A 21,576-nucleotide genomic window follows, 5' to 3' on the forward strand; every position below is an offset into this window, starting at 1 on the left:
TATGCTTTTCTCAGAAGGGGAATCCAGGGACTTGACTCAATCAAGGACCCAAGCATCTTCAGCCAATCGAGGACAAGGATACGGTACACAATTGTGCCATCTCTTTCCTCAGCATATACAGACATACAAAGCATAATCCCCCAAAGACCTCTGCCCTAATGGGGCCCACTACTGTAATTACTAGGCATATATTTGGGATCAGGCACTTAAGTAGCCAGCTAAAAGTGGCCCCGAAAACAAAAAGCTATGTAATTATCGTCTGCCTTCTCTCTCTCTCTCTCTATGTCTTTCTCTTTGACTTGGGTTACCTGTCATTCCAGGCTATTTTTTTGTCAGGAGCTTGTTGCTTCTCCCAGATTTTCTCCCTAATCCATGTCTGGAAGGAGCACTGGCAGTGCTGGCACAGTGCCGGAGCTAGTGAATGAGATGCACATTTCAGCCCACGGGGGCTCCGTGACGACACAACACATAAAGATAGCAGAAACTTGAGTCCACATTCGCAGCTCTGCTAGCATATGAATGCATTTTTTTAACGAAGGGAGAGAGGCAAAGGGGTCATTTTGCACTTCACAAAAGCTCCATTGTGCCAGAGAAACTTTATATACATATTAGAAACTTGAAACCCCATAGAATTCTCTTAGCAGGATTCTTGTAACTGTGAACAAGATAACATTACCTACCATTCTTTCCCCTTGCTCTCTCCGCACATACAAAAAGCAGAGAGCAAATCTTTAATCCTGTTTTTCTGCAGGGCTCTTAAGACTTCATGATGCAGCCTTCTTTTTTCCAGCAGGGTCATCTAACATCTACGATAAGAGATCCATGGTCTCCGGGTGTATTTTTGGCCTTTAAGGTAACGCATCCCCCAGGTCAGGTGTAGTGGTGCTGATGCATGACGTCCACACCGATTTGCTTTGAACATTCTCTTCTTATCCAGCTGTTTTAACCTCTCCAGTGATCCACCATTTAAATGTTCCCTCAGTGGAGTGTCTCTTCTTCTTCTGCTCTTTCCGGCAATAACATCTTGAGGAATCCAAATTATTCAAAGGTACGTCCCCTGCATACTCCCACACATTTAAAACTCGTGTAAGGTGTACATACGTGCATTAAAAGAGACGTGTGCTCATACTTGCGTACATACCAACTTCTTTCCGTTCTGGCACAAGTTCATTCTTGTTACAACAGTTGTAGGGCTCCTTATCTTCCGCTTGAGGAAAGTTAAATAACCGCATTCACAGAACAAATAATCAAGCAATCTCTAAACAATCGTGGGTGGGGGTTGGAGTTAGGTGGGAGTTGTTAAGATCCGAGCACCAGTGTGGCTGAGGAGGACTCAGGGGTGCAATGGAGGCAGGTATGGAGGGCAGCTGGGGCAGGTGTGCGTTTTAGCACACGTGTATGGAGAGAATGGGGAGGTGCTGGGTGAATGGCAGGAGACGCCACAGCAGTGACATCACTCACAGACCTGTAATTAAAGCACAGCTCTCCACACAAAAGCCGAAGAAAGGTATCGGCAGGGGAAGGATGGCCATTTTCATAATGACAGCTTAACCCTGGCAGCCAGCAAATAAAAAGGCTTGCAAACGGCCCCTATAGCTTCTAATTACTGTTGTACTACCGTACAAACAAAAACATCCACATGACCACGCTATTGATCAAATCCACAAATATACACGCATGTTCAACATGTGTGCAGCCTTAAACAGATCAGGGTTAATAAAATACTTCAACTCAATGGACAGAATAACCTTGATATGTTCCTCAAAAGGGAATAGTTTAGAAAAGTCTATTAAGGTTTGAAATACAAAATAAAGCCATTTGTTTCTCGTCTCTATGCTTTATGACAGTTGAGGAGAAATTGCCTCTGTAGGTCTTTGTTTGAGCACACAAGGGAAGCAGTGTTCCTTAGCACACTGCAATTAGACCATCCTAGCAAGCATCCTAGCAAGTTCAAACTTCCCCTGTTTTCCACATCATTTCTAAATTCCTACTTTTCTTGTCACTTCAAATTAAGAGGCAATGAAAGTAAACAACGACGAGAGATGCCAAATCGAAACGGAAATGCAGAATTTTAACTACATTTTCCTGCATGGGCGCCACTGCACACCATTTTTGAAGACACAGCTCTGACATAAATGAATTTATTTAACTGTTGTTCTAATGGAAATGGGGTGAGAAGAAGGTTGTAGCCAAGTGAGGTGTCTTTAGCAACTCAATCTGGCCAGCACTTTTCTGCTATCTCCTTAGGTTTCTGAATTGTTGACATGGACCTGAGGGAAAGCAGGCACTGCTCTAGTCTAGTGGGGTTCCTCAACTCTGGGATGGAGTAATGATTGAACAAGACAAGCTGTGGTGAGTGAATTAATAAACTCATCTATTATGTAGAGTTTGGCGAGATGAGGTTGAGAAATGGGGAGTTTTATTTTTAAAAACAGCCAGGAATACAGGCATCAAACCCATGAGTCACTAATGAATCAGTGCTGAGTGGCCAGATTGCTATGTTAGGCTGTATTCATCTTAACTTTTTCCAACAGCTCCAGTCTGTGACAAAATGTCCACATTTAGCAGAACTGACTGAAAATACCCTAAACTATCTGTTTGTTTGCACAAGAGAATGCCTGGCAGATACAACCTTGCACCACCCAGCAAACTTATGAGGGTTTGAAGTGAGCAACAGATGAAGGCTGGAGAGTGATTCCAGACGTGACCCCTACTCTCTGAACTCTGATGTGGGAAGATCACATCCTAAAATGACTAAGGCCAACTAAGAGAGAAGAATGTCTTTGTGCGTGTCCCTCACCCTCCTTTTGTCCCTCTCTGTCTCTCTAAGTCACTAACATGCCCACGGAATCACAGGAGCAAATAGGGGCTTTGAGTATGTTTTAATACACAGAGTTCTTTTTAAGCTATGTTTGAAGTCTGAAACAGCTGAAGTGTTCCAAGTCATGTACAAAGGTCTCTCTCACTTTGGGAAAGGGAGACATAAGGAGCGGAAGAGAAGTAGAGGGAGTAGTTGAAGAAGTTTGCAGAGTTGAACTGGCACCCTGCCTACTAGCCTGTTATTGCCCTAAGCACTAGGTTTTGCTGCCAAAGGTAGCCACACCTGAACAATTCCAAAACAATATTAAAGGGATGACAGTCAGGGCACGGGAAGTCTGTGTATGTTTGCATGTCTGTGATAAGATCCAAAGAAGCAGCTGACTCACTTTTAACTACTTTATTCTGGTACAACTCACCACCACTCATCACCTTTCTCATGGCTTTTCTCTTTCATCCTCTTCACAGATTTGAAGTCTGTTCAGATTTGAAGTCTGTTCTGCCTCACTTAGAACAAAAACTAGTGCACTCAAATTCTGACTAATAGCAATAGCTCATAACATTTTATATATCCTAATATATCCTAGTATCTACACTTCCGTATAATATTCAATCATGGATGGAGATATCAGCGCAAGACACGCAAATTGATTATTTGACTACTCTATTATACTATATGCTATATTATACTCTTTGATTGGGACCTCCTGCCACATTTACTGGTACAATAGTGGAGCGGTGACTAAAAACAACACGAATAGGAGCAAGAAATGTCACAAGCCAGATTCAAATTTGCATTAACCACTTGGACAACATGGCTCAAAGTGTCAAGACTGTCCATTCTTATCTGCTAGCGCTTAATGGTGTAGGCTACCATTAAGTTTCAGTCACAGATATATGTATCATAAAAAGACACATTTCTTCCCTTCACAGTCTGACAGATAATTGCAATGTATGCCACCCACGACCAGGCCAATGACATAAACCACCTTCTGTTTCAGAGCGGTTTTAACCCACCCCTGTAACAGTCATCTTACACAAAAACACACAAAGGACTCAAGGAAAACGAGGACATGAGAAGTGTAATCTTTCTTTAAAACATAGGAAGATGTGAGAGCATTGCATTTGGGAAAATATAATATGTGGCAGCCAATTAGTGGGTCATCATGCCCTGTTCATACCCCCTACCAGTGTCCCCTCACAAATGCCCAGCAGTGTTACGACGAACCTGCTCGGGTTCACATGCACATCAAACGTGATTAGCTTTCCGCAGCGGGATTCCCATGAATACTCGTTCTCTCTCATCTGCCACTGACCTCTTCAGCGCACCAGGCTTCAACCCCACCGCAGTGGTGTCCCCCTTCAGCCCAGCCCAACCCAGGACCACGGGTCTCTCCTCCGCTTGTGGAAGTAATACCAGATTACAGAGCAACTGTTGTCAAATGTTTATATAATGTGTTTTTTCTAGTCAGTTTCCCCCCTCTCTTTGTTTGGACAGCTGTCCTTTAACAGCGGGACATCTTCAGATGCTGCTCTAGCATGACTCTTCTGCTTTTTTTTGCGGAATTAACGTCTCATTTCAACTTAATAAACATGAAATACATTTCCAATTTGGCAACGGGAAGGCGCCCGGGTTACTGAGGGCGATTCGTGTGTGGTATGTTTGAGGGGCCGTTTGTGCGGGCATAGGATTTTGCTTTGTTTTATATTGAGCCTGTATATGCGTGCCTGCTTTAATGTACAGATTTTTACATCACAAAGCCTGATGCCTGGCTGATACGGGCAGCTGTGCATGCATGCATATGTGTGTGTTTTCTTTGTGGACCTGCATGAGTTAAACATTTGCTCTGTGACTCAGGTATACCAAACATGTCCCAACAGGCCACCAACAGCCCAGCATGGAACACAACGCTCCACTCAACCCACAAAGAAAAAGAGAGAGAGCGGGAGAGAGAGTGAGAAGTTTAAAGAAAACAAAAGCGGACGGAAAGAAGAGGAGGAAAAAATGCAGATCACAGAGAAAGCTCCTTTTGTTTGTTGAATCAAAGTAGATCAGCTTAAATGAAATATCCACCAAAACAGGCATTCATGGTGGGTCGCAGGCAACGGGGTAGGAGAGGAGAGAGGTGTTTGGGACCCGTGGGCGGAGGGGGTGAGGGGCAGGGTGTGACTGCCAGATGAAAATCAGCCTGGGCTGGGTCACCTCCACACTGCGAGCCGCTGAGCATGTATGTAGCAGCTAACCCAGATCCAGATGCTCTCTGTCAACACAGCGATTCCACAGAGGAAACAGGGCTTTACAGCACAAGCCACTGCACCACGAGCACCCAGTCACCACCCGACACACACCTTATTGCTTGGATGTTGCTCTTTTATAGCTCAGGAGATCTCAGCACTTTGTCCCAAATTCTTTTGCTAAAATTCCCCATGACTCAAATCAGACAATTTCTGTCATCAAATAAGTGTATAAAGAGCACTGAGAGCCCTGAACTCAACTCATGTTGGTTCCGATCCGGTTTACATTAAAAATGAAGGTTAAGATGGGGTGGTGAAGGGATTCCAGGTGAGGAATCATAATGCTGAAGTAAGCCTGTGTGTTGTGACTGACAAGATTAGATGAACTAGCTCCTCCCAATCTTTGGGTGTAGTACTCTCAGCTCCACTGAACACAATTTATCATATTTAAACCCACAGTTTATCCTCCCAAAATCTGCACAGTAAATGAGGAAATTCTGTCTGGAAAGCTTAGAGCTTAGAGGAAATGTTACATTAGCATTACAGTAGTGTGAAACTCTCTAAATTGGGAAGGTCAATCACCCCAAGCGTGCTCTTAATCTGTTCTTCCACAGCTATTGATCAGCAAAACACACAGAATCTAGGTTACACTGCCAATGTATACTTCATAAGTCCACTTAAAACCAGACTAAACAGGAGGAGGAAACAAATGACAGAGAAAGAGAGAGACAAAGTCTGACTACCTCAGCTGGGGCCTTCTCTCCCCCTTCCTGTCAGGAGGTAAATAGCTATTGGCTGCTCAATAAGTGGCTTCGGTTCACAGAGTGAGGGGTCTTTTTCCCTCTGCTCTCCACTACCTTGACAAGCAGGTATTGACAGAGCAGTTACACACTAACCCATTGGGGGAAATCCTCTACAATGTGCCCCGGGCAGCTGATAAATGAAACTCATACGCTACCTGAGAGTATAAGCGTCTATATGCACACAAACGCACGCGCTAACAAAGAGGCACGGCCACACGGAACGAAGCCTGACACGCTGAAAACACAACAAAGTATAGAAGTCTGGTGATAATAACAGGAAGTGAGACAAAGAGAAAGATGTACAAGGGCGGGAAAAAAAATGGTCAGTAAAGATGTGAAGGTCATTGATGTTTCCTTGGACACAGATGTTTATCTTTCTCTGCGCAGAAATCATTTTGCTCGGCTTCAAGAGGCACAAGATTACAGGATGGGAAATTATAGTACACAAACGTACGCTCGATACATGTGGCCATGATCAAAATACTTGATTAAAAAAAATGAAAGCATTCAATAGCCAATTAAGGCCCTTGGAAACAGCTCGCTGAGTCCAAACACAGCACAGTATTGACACAGAAGGGAAAAAAGGCGGAGAGGCAAATGTGAGAAAGATTATTGTAGTGCTGAAGCATCTGAGTAAGCATCGATATGGACAGCCCACCACAGTTCAGCAAATGATAGACAGGTGACACGGTGAAGAGACGGGGTAGTCGAGGGGTAACCTGAGGGAAAGCAGAAAGCCCTTCATAGCATGGTCTACTCCCTCCGTAAGCTTGTGGGCTGATAAATAGCCAGGGGTAAGGCACTGGCTATCACTTTGTGATATGATGTCAGTAACCTTCATTGATCCACGTGCAGGCAGGCAGGCCTTATCACAGACTCTCTCTCGTGATATACTGAGATCTGGGGCCCCACTGCTTTTTAATACACTGCACTTTGGGTGAGGATGTCACAGGCTAACCTCACGGCACCTTGGGCAATATTTTACAGCTGCACTATGACAGCTGAGAATACTGGAAAAAGAGAACAGTGTTGCATTACTAGAGGTCACACAATTAAAACATTTTGTGGTGCTTGTGAGGAAACATATCTAAGATTAGAGATTTGAACAAACCACTGAATCTTAGCATTAAACTGTAAAATCTGTATTGCGGTTAATTGTATTGAATATGCACTCGCAGTGTATCTCAAATCTTAAAAGTATATTTTTTTACAAAGCTCTACTTGATATAATATTGAAGGCAGCTTAAGAGTATGCAGAATAAACTTTCGAGACAGTTTTGTACACTTTTGTAATATAAAAAAAGTACATTTTAAACATAATCATGTTTTAAAGATGTAAACATTAATGTGTTTACTAACAAAGTAGTTCATATCATTTTTACTCTACTTTTACTCTAGATTTTTTATTATTATTGATAAACTGTTATTACATTTAAAGTTAACATATTTTAAATATACAAAATTGCAACTTCAGAAGTAAACTTTAATCACATAAGAAAATACAAGTAATTATGAAATTAAATATGAAGATGTGCTTAAGTCCTACTTTAGCGGGTCAAAAAGCACTCTAAATATCAGCTGAATGCATTCTAAACTAAAATTCGTTTTCATTTAATTGCAAATAACATGCACTTAGGGTCTACACATTACTCAGTTAAGTATGTTTTAATACTAATTGCTCTTTTCAAAAGTATGCATAAGTGTAATTAGAGTAATCACATTTGTGCTAAAGAAAAAATGATATATCTCATCAAAATACAATACAAGATTTACAAAGTACAATAGCAATGCACTAAAACCAATTCCAAAAACATTTATAATCGCACAAAACACCCATAAAACACCTTAGCATTTATCATACATTTTATTCTTGCTCTTTGTTACATGCTTTAATAGTCACAGTATTGGAGAAGACATGGAAATATGTGTAAAAAAAGGAAATCAACTTAACATGAGCACCATACAACTTTAGCATGTTAGCTAATTGCTAGGCAATTCACAGTTTTGGCAAAAGGAAAGGGGTCATTGTAGTCCGTAGTTTTTATGAGTCAAAGAGTGTTTTTGAGTAGGCAATGTATGACAAAAAGCAGCAGGCCTGAGCCGAATATTTTTCCGCCACTAAGTTTGGTGGACGAAAGAAACACTCAGACACACACACATACTTCCAGAAATATCAAGGTGCTGACAGGAACTTCCCTCACTCAAGATTTACCCATACACCTGACCTGAGTGAAAACAGACAGACAGACAGACACACACACACACACACACACACACACACACACACACACACACACACACACACACACACACACACACACACACACACACACACACACACACACACACACACACACACACACACACACACACACACACACACACACACACACACACACACACACACACACACACACACACACACACACACTTTGCTTCTCATCCCTTGGAAGTAATCAGTTCACTAACACCATACGACTTTTGTGCAACTTCACAACACAGGCTTGCACATTGGTCCATAACTAGAGAAAAAGTGAAGTGTTATATTGGAAAATTTATGCTAAATAAGCAGCAATATATCACTAAATCTAAAATATAGTAGACTAAGCCAATCAGTCCCTGTCAATTACACAGGTGTCTACTAACACAAACACTTATTCTGATGTAGTCTATGTGGGCAGAGCGTTGCGGAAGACAAAAGCGACTGAAGGAATAGCAGCAGTATTATCCTATGTATTGATTTTAGCTGTTGGGTATTACAGAGGGAAAGAGTGGTTTTATCAAGCTAAGATCCCCCTACACTTTTCCTAACTAAACCAGTCTTTCCACAGCTTATCTGGCCAGAGAGGCTATTACTTACACCTTCAATACACCCTTCACTTGGGAGGACAGGAGTTAACATAGCTTTTTGATGCACGAGTGACGTCATGGATAACCCTGCTAGTCTCCAGAGCATTTTATGTTTTGCACGCTGGCAAAATGCTTTGGTAAACCTTTTGTTTTCATAATCAGATGCTGGCTGACCAGCTTCACCAGCTCAGTTTTGCTGGTGAACTTCATAGCATGACAGCTGATTCACTAATCAGACCAGTACCAAACCGGCAATAATCAGCATCATCTAACCTGGAAACTAGGTTTTGTTTTGTTTTTTTGACACAATAATATTACATTTTAATCTAAATACATATTAGAATAGACTATATAATAAGTTACATTTTATTTTAAACTAAATATAAAAAATAAACAACTTATGGTCAACAGCAATGGTATATGAAATATATATATATATATATATATATATATATATATATATATATATATATATATATATATATATATATATATATATATATATATATATATATATATATATATATATATATATATATATATATATATATTATTAAATGTACAAGCATCTCCACATAGATCTGTTCTCCGGGGCTTCCTAAAGTTCACCTATAGATTAAGTCTGATGATCTAGCAATTAGGCTTCTTCCTCTTCCTCCTGTCTTGCTCTGAATATGAGCAACAGAATGGAGAGATAATGAGAGCAGTATAATCCCACAGAGGAGTCTAGTACATCCTCTAATCACAGACTAAATGTTGGTTTTAATTACAGAGAAAGGAAGATATCCGAAGAGCACAATGCCACTGAAGTTTGAAAAAAAAGAGGTAAACGCCAATTATCGTACAGAATCTGGGGTTATTTTATTGGCGCATCATCCCTACGCCAAGATATAAGCATCACGGCAAACGCTTTTATTCCAGCGTGTTCTCATTTCCCAATATTAATAATGGAGACAGGTCGGGACAGAGAAAATCTCTGCTTCGCAATTACTGTAAAAATCCATAATCTAATCAATGTGCAATTCAAGGGGATTGTCTTAATACATATAAAATATGGCTTGTGCTGAATATGTATACAATGATAGGCTGCATAAATGCTATTGTGAAAATGACCAATGAGGGGATTGTGGCTATTGAGGAAACGAGGCAAAAGTTAACGATTTACATATTTCATCACAAGGCGAGGCAAGAGTGTGAAAATGCGGGGAAGAGGATTACAAAACAAGTCAATCCATTAAAGAAATACAAGCAATCTTTTTAGAGCCAATCCCGATTTCTCAAGACTTTGACAATGTAATCCACTATGTCAAATACCCTAAGCACACTCAATGGGCTGGGAAAGAGAGCGTGCAAAGATTTTCTGAGCAGGCAGAAGGGAGTGCCTTCTGATACCCGGGACTGGCACGCTCTGTTAGGGCACTGCTGGCCGCCTCTCCTGACTCCGAGCCCGCCTCGTAATTTGCTAGGGGCGGAGATAAATCTTATCTCAGAGACCTGATTAAGTTTTTAATTTACACTCCAATCAATAGCCCAAGTCTATTGGCAATATGTCTGAAACTCTATTTACCAAAGGATTCGCTCCTATCAATTGATCAAGGACCTCGCAGCCATAAATTATAGACATATGTTTGTGCGTCAGTGCGTGTGGCGGAATGTGCCCGTGCCGGGGGAATTTTGTTAGCTGAAAAGTGAAACGATGGGAAAGTTTAAGCTGCAGGCAGCGCAAAGTTGCCCCCAACAGAGCTGATCGTCTTACATCTACACACCCTCGAAATCACAAAGAGCTCGGGCTCTATTTTTTAACAGCGGCGGCTGGGGGCAGGGTGTGTGCGTTTGGCCACATGCGCAAAGATTTGTTCAGTGTTCTATCAAATGGCCAAATTAAGACATCACTATTACACAATGCTAGTCACATGTGTTGAGAAAAACGCACTCCAGCACCAACTCTGGCCTGATCCCTCCCACTTCCGGTTCCTTTCTGCATGAGAGCCATTATCTGTTTACAATCCTTTGCTTTCCAAACGGAACTCTTCAGGAGGAATCCGCTCTCGTTGCCCGAATGCCGAATTCCTGAGCTCGGTTCGCCCGCCTGGCTGAGAGTCAGAGCAACATGGGAAACAGAGGCAGGGATTGTTCAGCCATCGGTTTGCACCACCATGACATCCAGGAAACGTCCCAATGGCTATTTTAAGCTATTTTGATATTTGTTTAGAACTTCACAGGCTGTGTGTGGTAGAAGAGTCTGGAACAGAGAGAGGCTGTGCTCAGGAAATGTGAAGAAAAGATCGCAAAACGTAAAAAAGCAAAGGTGCCTTCTTTCATAACGGAGGTGAAGTAGTGTGTATTAACAATGTGTGATCTGTGATACTTCTCCAGTGTGGTGGGTATGGTGTCGGTGGGACTCTCACTCTGTTTCCCAGGAAAAGAGCGGAAAGAGGGCAAGTCCTTATCAGCATGGAGAAAGTGTCGTCATAGCATTTCTGCTCTGACCCTGCTGACTCGCCGATTCCTTTACATGAGATCATTCTGGACAGCTGACCTCAATATCACTGTGCTGTGCTCTGCCAGCTCTTTACACACCCACAAGAGCTTCTCCTCCATACAACAGCAGATAGTGACCACACTACTAGTGCACACACATTTCAAATACTCATTTTAAGCGCTGAGAAGTTATACACTAGAACTACAGTACAATCAAAATTGACAATGTTCTCAATGGAATAGCAGAATACCACTACTTTATACGGCATACTAGTTTTAAAAAAAACAAAGTGTACACACTGTATGCAGTACAAACATTTGCAACAATAGTAACACTTCACAATATGTTCATATAAGTTAATGCATTAGGTATCACTAATATTTCAAGTGGTATAAATTAATTTAAAAAAAACATACTATGGTAGTCAATGGTTGCTCTCCCTGCTTGGTTGCATTCCCCCCCACCCCCGCTTGGTTGCAATGCCCCCCCATCCCCCTCCCCCTCCCAAATATCTTGTTTAGTGTTCAGCAGAACAAGGAAACTCATACAGGTTTGGAACAACTTGAGGGTGAGTAAATGATGACAGAGCTTTCATTTTTGGGTAAACTATCTAGAGCTGCAACTAACGATTATTTTTTCTGTCGACTAATCTAACGATTATTTTTTCGATTAGTCGACTAATCTAACGATTGTTTTTATTAAAATAAATAATTCATCTAATGTTCTTTTTTTGTAATTAGCTCATGAATCCTTTGGATAACTTTACAAAAAAAATATAAGTACAACTTCTAATATAATATTTCAACCTTTATTCATTTTCAATCAATGTGGTTGAAGTTTTTACAGTATAAAATAATAAAGAGGCAAAGAAAATTATTTTACTATGGTAAATATGAGTTTATGATAGCGTTTATAATTAAACCACAGTAGCCATACATTTACAGTTGTCTGAGACGTCATGAAATGTTCTTTAGCATCACAAACCATAAAATGTAGTCAGGGTTCTGCTATGGTTTAACATGGTTTCCAGAGATCTGGAGCTGATTCGGGGTAGCTCGGTGGTTTGTGACTGTTGTCTTTTTTTTTGGGGTCGTTCACATATCACGTCTTTTGCGCGCTCAAGTTCATTATTTCAATGTAGGCGCATATGTTATAAAGCGCGATAAGCGCTCTCATAATGAAAGCGACGCGCTCGTTTTTTCCAGGCGCGTCCGCACCGCATCGAGTTCATCTCAACTTTTCAGAATGCCGCAAGCACAAGAATATCCCACCTGAACCAGGAAGTTAGTCACCAGATCACACAGAAACCAGTTAAACCGTAACACTGGAGAGCGCAGAGATGTTTTCCTCTGAGGTGCTCGCGCATCGCAGTTGTGCTGCCGTGGTACACCATATCGGTTTTGCAAAGGGAACAAGGGGCCATTTTATTTGTCCTCTGTTTAAAATATTCCCATACTTTTGATAACAGTGGTCTCTGTTTTTGTGATAGAATGCAACTTTCTCCATTCCCTGTATGCCATTACGCGAGATGTAAACAAACAGTGTGATGCGTCGACGCATTTCACACACGTCAACGTATTTTTGTAGTCGACGTAATCGATGACGTCGATGCGTCGTTGCAGCACTAAAACTATCCCTTTAAATTCGTTCAATCAAATAAACCTTTATGAGTATTTTTATTTTATCTTTGAGTTCACAAAAATTTTAAGTAATCTGAATTGTTTGAGTTGTATGAACTTGTTTCTTTTAATTAAGACAAACTTGATTTTAACAAAAAAATTGCGCTCAGTTTCCCAGCATGCTTTGCCATGACACTTGAAATGGAAAGTGAATGCTGAAATTAAGTGTTATATAATGTGTGTTTTTTTGTCCAAGATTAATGTTAAGCGGGAGATTTAGTAGTGTTTAATGTATCACTATGCTAATCTAGAAGAGTTTCTGTATGGTTTTTTTGGAGGGTTATCATGGTGATGAGCGGAGCTTGAGCTTGGTTTCGAGAACAGATATTTGTTAAATGTTCTATATTGCCATATTTATACAGCAATTTCTATGCCATGCTGACACTATCAAAGCATTGGGTTACCAATTAGCAAGTTAGCATTTACTGAATTCACTAGCCAAGTTTCCACTTCTTAAAATATTTAAGTTGAGATTACAAGATCTTTTTAAGTTAAATGTATTATTTAGTTTAGTCAAATATTTAAAGGAAATGGCAATTAAAAGTACAAAATAAAAATATGCCAATTCTGCTCACACAAACTTTGAATTTCTTAAAGGGATAGTTCTCCCAAAAATGAAATTTAGTCCATTTAGATTTACTCACCCTCAAGTCATTCTAGGTGTATATGACATTCTTCTTTCAGACGAATACAATCAGTTATATTTAAAAATGTCCTGACTCTTCCCAGCTTTATAATGTCAGTGAATGGCTGTTTCTGATTTGAAGTCCATAAAAGTGCATTTATCCATTATAAAACTGCTTCATACTGTTCCAGGGAGTGGATAAAGGCCTTCTCAAGCGAAGTGATGCGTTTGTGCAAGAAAAATATCCATATTTAAAACTTTACAAACTGTTCCACTAACATGGAACGTCGTACACGCGTACACAACAGACTGCCGTTATGACGTAGGACACTCTGGTGAGAATTTGCTAGTTCTTTGTGAGAACCCAGTTTTCTTTTGCTGTATTCTCTGTTGTTCCGCATTCGTCTCCTGAACATTTGCTTCAGAAGGCCTGCGTCATACACTGGAAGGCCTCTCTCGTGAACGTGCGTATGACAGTTAAGTTAGAGATTACAGTTTGTAATCAAATCGTATGAGTATTTTTTTTTTTTTTACAGCAACACATTGTTTCACTTCATAAGGCTTTATCAACTCCTGTGTGGATCACTTTTATGATGGATACATGCACTTTTATGGACTTCAAAACAGAAATAGCCATTAATGGCATTATGAAGCTTGGAAGAGCCAGGACATTTGTCAATTAAAAGAAGAACGTCAAATACACCTAGGATGGTTTGAGGGTGAGTAAATCATGGGCTAATTTTCATTTTTGGGTGGACTATCTCGTTAACCTAAAAAGTGAGGTAACTTATTACCTAATTTTGCCAACCTATTCAGGTTTACATTGTACACACATTAGTAGTATAGTAATTAGTTTAGAAGTAGGTCATCTGGATATCCCTTGATTTTAATAAATTTGCATACTGGGTAAAGTATGCATACTTCAGAATATAAAGCAGTAAAGTAATAGAATAATTATGTCATTTACAATATACCCAAAGACTCTTTTTTCCACTCTCTCCTTTTCTCCATTACTTCGTATATTTTAAGATTGAAATAAATAAATGAAAGGAAACACATGCTAGGTTGTATTAAACAGATGCCACATACAACATTCATCCTAACACTGGCTGATGTGTACATTTCAAACTATACACAAGACAGGCAAACAGAGGACACGCACACCATACCTTCTGTCAACCAAACGTTTCTGACGGTGAGTGACCGGAAATGGAGGGAGCGAGAAGAATAAGGCACTGATAAATGATTTGGGGAGGAATTTTAAGTGCTATTTTGTCACGAAGTGAGCCGCACTCTGGTGGACTCTAGCATAAACATGTGTCAGAACTGCATGTAATTGCAGAAGAAAAACTTCCTCTTGTACTACGTGCATGAAAAAAACCTCACAGACTGAAGTATCTGTGAGTGTGTGTTTTATTGCCCCCGAACCTGCTACACATACTTTAAAGACGAACAAACACAACCCAGCCATTTCGGCACCTACTGCCATGAAATCCTGTTAACCGAGTGTTAATAAACTGGTAACATGTAATCAGAGCTGTCACATGAATGGCATGCAATGTGAAGAATGGACAAAATCTGGTTTCCAGAATATTCAGGACATGAGTGTGTGCTTGAGTAAACAATGAACGATTTATGCTCTGAAAATTGTGTAACACTTCCACAAAATGCCTGTCAAAGATCTCCAATCATGTACGCAACAATCCCACAGTCTGTGATGATGTCCAGATTTGTTTTCATAGAGTCATTCACTGTAGTTTCTAAAAAGAGGGCCGTACTGGGGCCCATTTTCCACACTAACCCTCATGTTTCTCAGAGCTGCTATAATTAGCCAACTTTGTTCCTCGCTGCATGTCCAAATGATATTTACATATACAAATCCCATTTGGCTGCCGAGAGACCATTCCAGCAAAACCAGCTAGCAGAGTTTGCTCAAAATGACTAAACAAAAAGGATGAATATGTGTCCAATGCATACCCCACAGATAATGAAAACATACGGATGGTTTGAATGTGGTCGCATTGTGTTTCGACCAAAAACGAAGCAATCGGCACGAACGGCGTATTAAAAGCCGTGTTGTCAAGTCCTTCTGAGTGTTTTGGGGGTCAGTGGAAGCTCTTTAGCTCGGGCAGGTCAGGGCTTGAGGTCTGAAGGCATAATAAAGAACATTCCAGAGCTCTCAGCAGACAGCCACCGCTGGAAGCAAACGCCCTCAGACGCTGCATAAGCCTCAAACTTCTCCTCAAGCACTGCCAAGTCTCTCTCGCTTTCACTTCCTCTTCTGTCCTGCAGATTACTCAAGCGGTTAAGCATCGCATGATGTCATAACACTGTCTGATCGGTGGATGTAATCATGAAAAAAAAGAGTGAAACATTTCTGTCCTCTTGTTGTAAAGTTTATTAGTGGACACATCTGATATTAGACAGAGTGATCTCAATGTAAATGGGACTTCCTGAGTGCTAAACACACTTTCCCCCCTCTGAGGCTTCCTCATTAGGGGCCATCTTGATTAGCTGCAGAAGGCTTTGTTGAAGAGCTATTTGTACGATTTACTAAGAGTGAATGAGAAAATGAAAGAGAGGGAGAGGGAGAGGGAGAGAGAGAGAGAGAGAGAGAGAGAGAGAGAGAGAGAGGGAGAGAGGGAGAGAGGGAGAGAGGGAGAGAGGGAGGTAGAGGCAGGTTCGCAGGTTTCAGTTGAGGCCTCGCCCTTGCTCAGCCACGATTGTAAACTTTTTCTGTTGATATGCAAAGCAGTGCAGATCATTTGGGTCCCCATGGCAACAGCGCCCCTGCTTTGCACAAATGTAATGATTAATCGCGCCTTTGATAACAATGGCCGGCACCGCTGTTCCAACATAAATGCTGTGAGGAAGACAGTGTGTGACTGCAGGGGGATCCATACACAGACCTACACGCACACCCACTCCCCCGCTGTCGACCATTCGCTGAATACGAGGGGTGTGTGGCCATGTGCGACCACGTGCTAGCCCGCACTACTTCACAAATCGGAAAACTTCTCTTGACTGCAAGTTTGGTTCTCTAGATGGATAGGTAAATAGATAGTCAAACCAAAATGTATTCAGAAACCTTTTTCTCACATTATCACAGTTTATTCGCTATAGTTTAGGAAAAGGTAAGAGAATATGACAAGAACTCAGAGTTAAACTGTATCAGAACAAATGCATCTTGATAATGTTAAATAACTTGAACGTAATGGATTACTATCAAGCAGTCAGCTGTCAGCTGTTACATTTAAGTACACAATCAGATAATACCAATTTAGGTCAACCGATGACCAAGCAATGCTTCATTTTGTTTGTGGTGTAACATGGTCAGGTCAAAAAAAGTATTTTTATATATTTTATTTATTTTGGGGTATAATATGTTTCCTTTATTTGGCCATCCTCACTTGCATAAATGAACTATGGTGTCCTGCACCCGCTAGTAAAAAAAAAAAAACGATATCTGGTGTCTGAATAATTTTTGGTTTGACTGTAAATAGATCGATTCGGGTAAACTAGGTCACACTGTAATAGTCACGTCAATGTGAAACGGTGGCACAATTCACCTGAATTCACCCTACAAATAGATGAAGCCTTTGAGTGTATGTGTCCGTACAAGCCAATGTTGTGGCTTGTGAGTCAATGCAGGAACGTGGCCAGAGTTTAGGTCTCTGAAACTGTAATTCAATCAGTGGCACTTGGCTTTGACGCAGATTCACTTTGTCAGTTGCGCTTTACCATTAATTTATCATTTCGAAAACAGAGACAATCCAAACAATCATTTCTCTCTCCGCTGATACCTGTCAGAGAGGGGCGGGTGCAAATCTAATAACTACATTTTATTGGCTGACACCACAGCTTTACTCCTACACACGGACAGGCTCCACCTAGACTCGTGAAGTGGGTTAAACATGAGGAATGAATCCTCCAGTTGCTACTAGCCAGATGAGTATCAACCACAGGCCTGACAGAAGGGCTCACCCAGTCCACCCCCACCGGCCGAAGCCGCATATACATGCTACTGAGGGAAAGTCAACAGTGTGTTATGTCTAGTGTCCAGATGGTCAGACGTGGTATAGAAACATGGCCTCTGAAAGGGGCCGGGCTGGGAGCTTGGCCATGCAGCAAAGGGTTAATGGTGCGGTGAAGAGAAACAATGATTTCACAAAGAGTGTGAGTATGAGGGGGGCTCCTTATGCAGATGAGGGAATTTTTTTTTTGTTTTTTTTTGTGGCCTGGTCAAAGCTAGTAATTCAGATTTTTGGCCACACTAAAAACCAAATATAAAAATACTGATCTGTATTACACCCAATTTCTTCCAAAGTCATTCTCGCAATTTCAACAGGGGCCACAATCTAATGCATGTTAGACAGCTAGATAACGTCACCTAGGTGACAAGTTTTAACAAGCATAATTCTTAACAACATTATGTAACACTTCACTGAAACCCAAATGTTTACGTTTTCAAGTATTAAAACGTAGTGATGTTGTGACCTGCCAGGACAAGTGACAGTACCCGTCAACTGGCCCAAACTTGTTCTCACGAGGGCCACAGACCAGCGGGCCACCTTATTGTTGAGCCCTGCAGATGTTGCCGGGCCCTGGCGGGTCACACAATCACACACACATTTGCATTCCTGATAGAAGGAATTGGGATTAAGGGCCCTGAATGCCTTTCTCATTTCTGACAGAGTCTGAACACACAACACGGAGAAAAAAAGCAGGACGGCATGGGGAGAGAAGGCTATGGAGAAAGAGAGAAAGGACAATGAAAAGAAAAGCACCTTCAAAAAAAAAAAATTAAAAGAAGGTGAGAGAAAGGAATGCAGAAGGACAACTTGAAAGAGGGAGAGAGGGAGGAGGGAGGAGACAGAATATATATATATATATATATATATATATATATATATATATATATATATATATATATATATATATATATATATATATATAACAAAAAACTAAACAAAAACAGCTATTGTGAAGATCTTTAACGATGGGTTAAATTGTATGAATCTAATTGTACTGATCATAAAACAATAAAAATAGCACATGCAGACTTTAAGAAAATAAATAAATAAATAAAATCACAAAAAGAAGTTTGTAAGATTTTATATGATAAAACCATAGACATTTTCGACACATTCTTGTCAAACCTTATTGGATCTAATGAACTAGGACATGGATAAATAACTTCATACATTTACTAAAGATGACCTTGGGACCAGCTGAATAAAATAACTATAAAAATGTTGCAGAAAAGTGAAGCATCATTTGTTTGCATATGCCTCTGTGTTTGTGTGCCTTAACTGTCCGAATACTTTTTTGGGCGACTGTGTGTGTGTGTGTGTGTGTGTGTGTGTGTGTGTGTGTGTGTGTGTGTGTGTGTGTGTGTGTGTGTGTGTGTGTGTGTGTGTGTGTGTGTGTGTGTGACAGTTGTGTGGCACAATGAGGGAAGAGAGAGGCCCTTGTCCTGGGCAGAGGTCTAGAGGAACTTGTTTTATCCTCTGCAAGAGAGACAGCACTGACCAGCTGTGTTCAGTGAAGAACCATGGCTTATACAAACATACACAACCTTTGATCAAACCACCGTGGCCCAACCAAACATGCCCCTCACCAGACACTGTGCACACAAACAGTCATAGATCTAGTTATGTGTTTAAGTGTGTGTGTACGTGTGTAGAAGTTGAGCTTGGCAAAGTGAAAAGGCAACACAGTGGTGAAACTCAAGAGGCAGTGCAAATAAAGAATGAAAAGACAGTAAAAATCTCCCTCTTTAACGTTGTCTGTCTTCTATGCTAATCATTAGCATGCATGGCTGCAGTACACGGTCATGGGCTCTGCTCCAAAACCTAGTGCGCTCCCTAGCTGTCTACAGCTTACTTAGACAGCTGCCTTCTGTGTTTGCTAAGCACATGAAGCATATGAGAGACAACGCATAATGGATTCCAACAGAGTTTGGTGTTAGCATGTTTGTATATAACAACATGATACTTGCATAAATGCATGACACACACAAAAGGCAGACATATATAATAAATACTTCGTTGAACCTGTCGTCTACTTTCCATATTAAAATAGCATGATTCAGATGAAGTATAGGAGACACAACAACTGATTCCAACAGTGGTGTTAGCATGTTGCTATGCTAAAAATATGATACTCTAAGCATAAAAAAAGCATTGCACGCCCAAACACTGGCTAAAATCAGTCATTTTGAATGAGCAATAATGAATGAACAATTATCAATATTAATGAAATGTACGAATTTAGCAGTGGTTTATAATCAAGGGCCGAGGCCAACTAGGGAGCAAATTTGGCAAACTTCCAGGGATCTTATTACTTAAATTTAGTTTAAATATTATCACAATCTTAATATATAAATATTATAACTGTTAATATATAAATATTAAGATTATATATACAAATTTGGATGAAACAAGTGTCTGAGAAGGCAGCATAATGTTGCTCCCTACCTTTCTGGATCAGCTGCCGCATTGGCAGTGAGCCTATGATTGATCCCTTGTTGTCTAGATGGGCAGCTCACTAGGTTGTGGAATTGAGCTATAGTGTCTCTCCTAAGCCCACAATAAGGATAACTAAAGAGGCACCACAACTAATTAGTTTTAACTGCGGGAGAAACAAGCATTGAGGGGATGAGCTAGTCTAAGAAAGAGCTGGAAAGCAGACCATGAGCAAAGCTTATCCAGTTGATTTATATTCAGAGGTCAAACCCAAATTCAGGGATCTGGCTAGCCTCAAACACTGTCAAAATTCATTTCCTCCACCTCAAAACAGTTCTGCTCAAAATGGAGCTATCGCCTGCTGTGTTGTCTCTTTTGGAGAGTTGCCTGCTTCTGCCATAATTCCATCAGAGCTAATTGCTTCCAGCACCGTTGTCATTTCTGCAAGAGAGGGACACTTTTCAATCAGCAAAAGCCTGTCCGTGCTTAAGTGTGCCTGATATGAGATCTGCTGTTGTGTATAAACATTTGGAGCGGCACAATCTGTACGACATAATAAATTCAAATGCAACGTTATGGCAAACAACAAAAAATAATTAGCCTAAAAATATTGTGCTGTCAGGCTTTTAAACACTACTTTTATGGTGAAATATTGCATATCTGGCTCATTCTCGGTCTCTAATGCTTGTGTCTGGGCTGTAAGTTAGTAAGCGTGGGCCTGTTATCTGGCAGCAATGCACGGATACTGTAAAGGCGAGTTTATACTGCCCCTGTCCGCAGTCAATGCAAGCCACCGACTCCGAAAGTTAATATTTCCCTCTTCCTCATAAATTTGCATGCGATTAAAAGAGCTGACCTAAATGCATTTTGAGCACCACAAGTAATTAGTTAGAGCATCCTTTGTAGGAGGGCATGTGTTAAGAGGTTTTATCCCCCCTTTTGGAAAATCCGGATTCAGATGGTAGCTAGATTCATGTCGAGTTCATACAGGAAGTGCAAGACAACAACAGAAATTTTGTTATCTTTAATGAGAAATTGCCATTTTTGAGCATCTATGACAAAGTTTGACAAAGTTCAACTTTATGCAAATGCACCCAGCAATGACTACTTGCAACGGTAACTTGGTGACCTGTTAAGACCCCGTTATAATTCAAGTGAAAAGTTTGTTTGGAGACTTCAAATTTTTGAAAAGTTTAGCTCCAGCTGGTAAACACTATTCAAACTACTATTGGTCTGTGGTGATTAAATAATAGCTAGGTGCGCTATGGGAGTCTGCCCTCTTTGTCAAGAAAATCTTCTCTGGTTAATTTCCTCTACTGAATCCATCTAGGTCAGACGTCCACTAGTGCCATATTGCAGATCTTGTGTAAACATCCACATTGCTATGATCAGATGCTTTCTTAACTGCTGTTTTCTCACTGCTGTAACTTTCATGTGTGTGTGTGTTTTTTTTTTTATTAAGAGGAAAGTGTGCAGCACAAATTAACCTATTCATCGAAACATCGCCAACAGTATACCACTGCTCACGTATCTTAAAGTGAAGAATGCAAAGAACTTCACTGTGTATATCAGGGCCTTCAGTGAAAAGACAATTTTATTGGTTTCTACCTGGTCCAAC

At 40.6% G+C, this 21,576-nt stretch overlaps 1 protein-coding gene across 6 annotated transcripts in view; it reads right to left on the reverse strand.

Moving 5' to 3' along the window:
• The window catches only part of zfhx3b (zinc finger homeobox 3b), a 271,800-nt gene that overhangs the window by 117,987 nt on the left and 132,237 nt on the right, over window positions 1–21,576 (reverse strand). The window contains exon 1 of one of the 6 annotated variants that reach the window (XM_067416561.1): window positions 681–931. The exons of the other annotated variants lie outside the window; for them this stretch is intronic. The gene's annotated coding sequence lies outside the window, so the exon portion shown is untranslated. Of the gene's footprint in view, window positions 1–680; window positions 932–21,576 lie in introns of those variants that run through there. 6 annotated transcript variants of the gene reach the window in all.

Source organism: Pseudorasbora parva, chromosome 1 (genome assembly GCF_024679245.1).
Source record: "Pseudorasbora parva isolate DD20220531a chromosome 1, ASM2467924v1, whole genome shotgun sequence".
Taxonomy (NCBI): domain Eukaryota; kingdom Metazoa; phylum Chordata; class Actinopteri; order Cypriniformes; family Gobionidae; genus Pseudorasbora; species Pseudorasbora parva.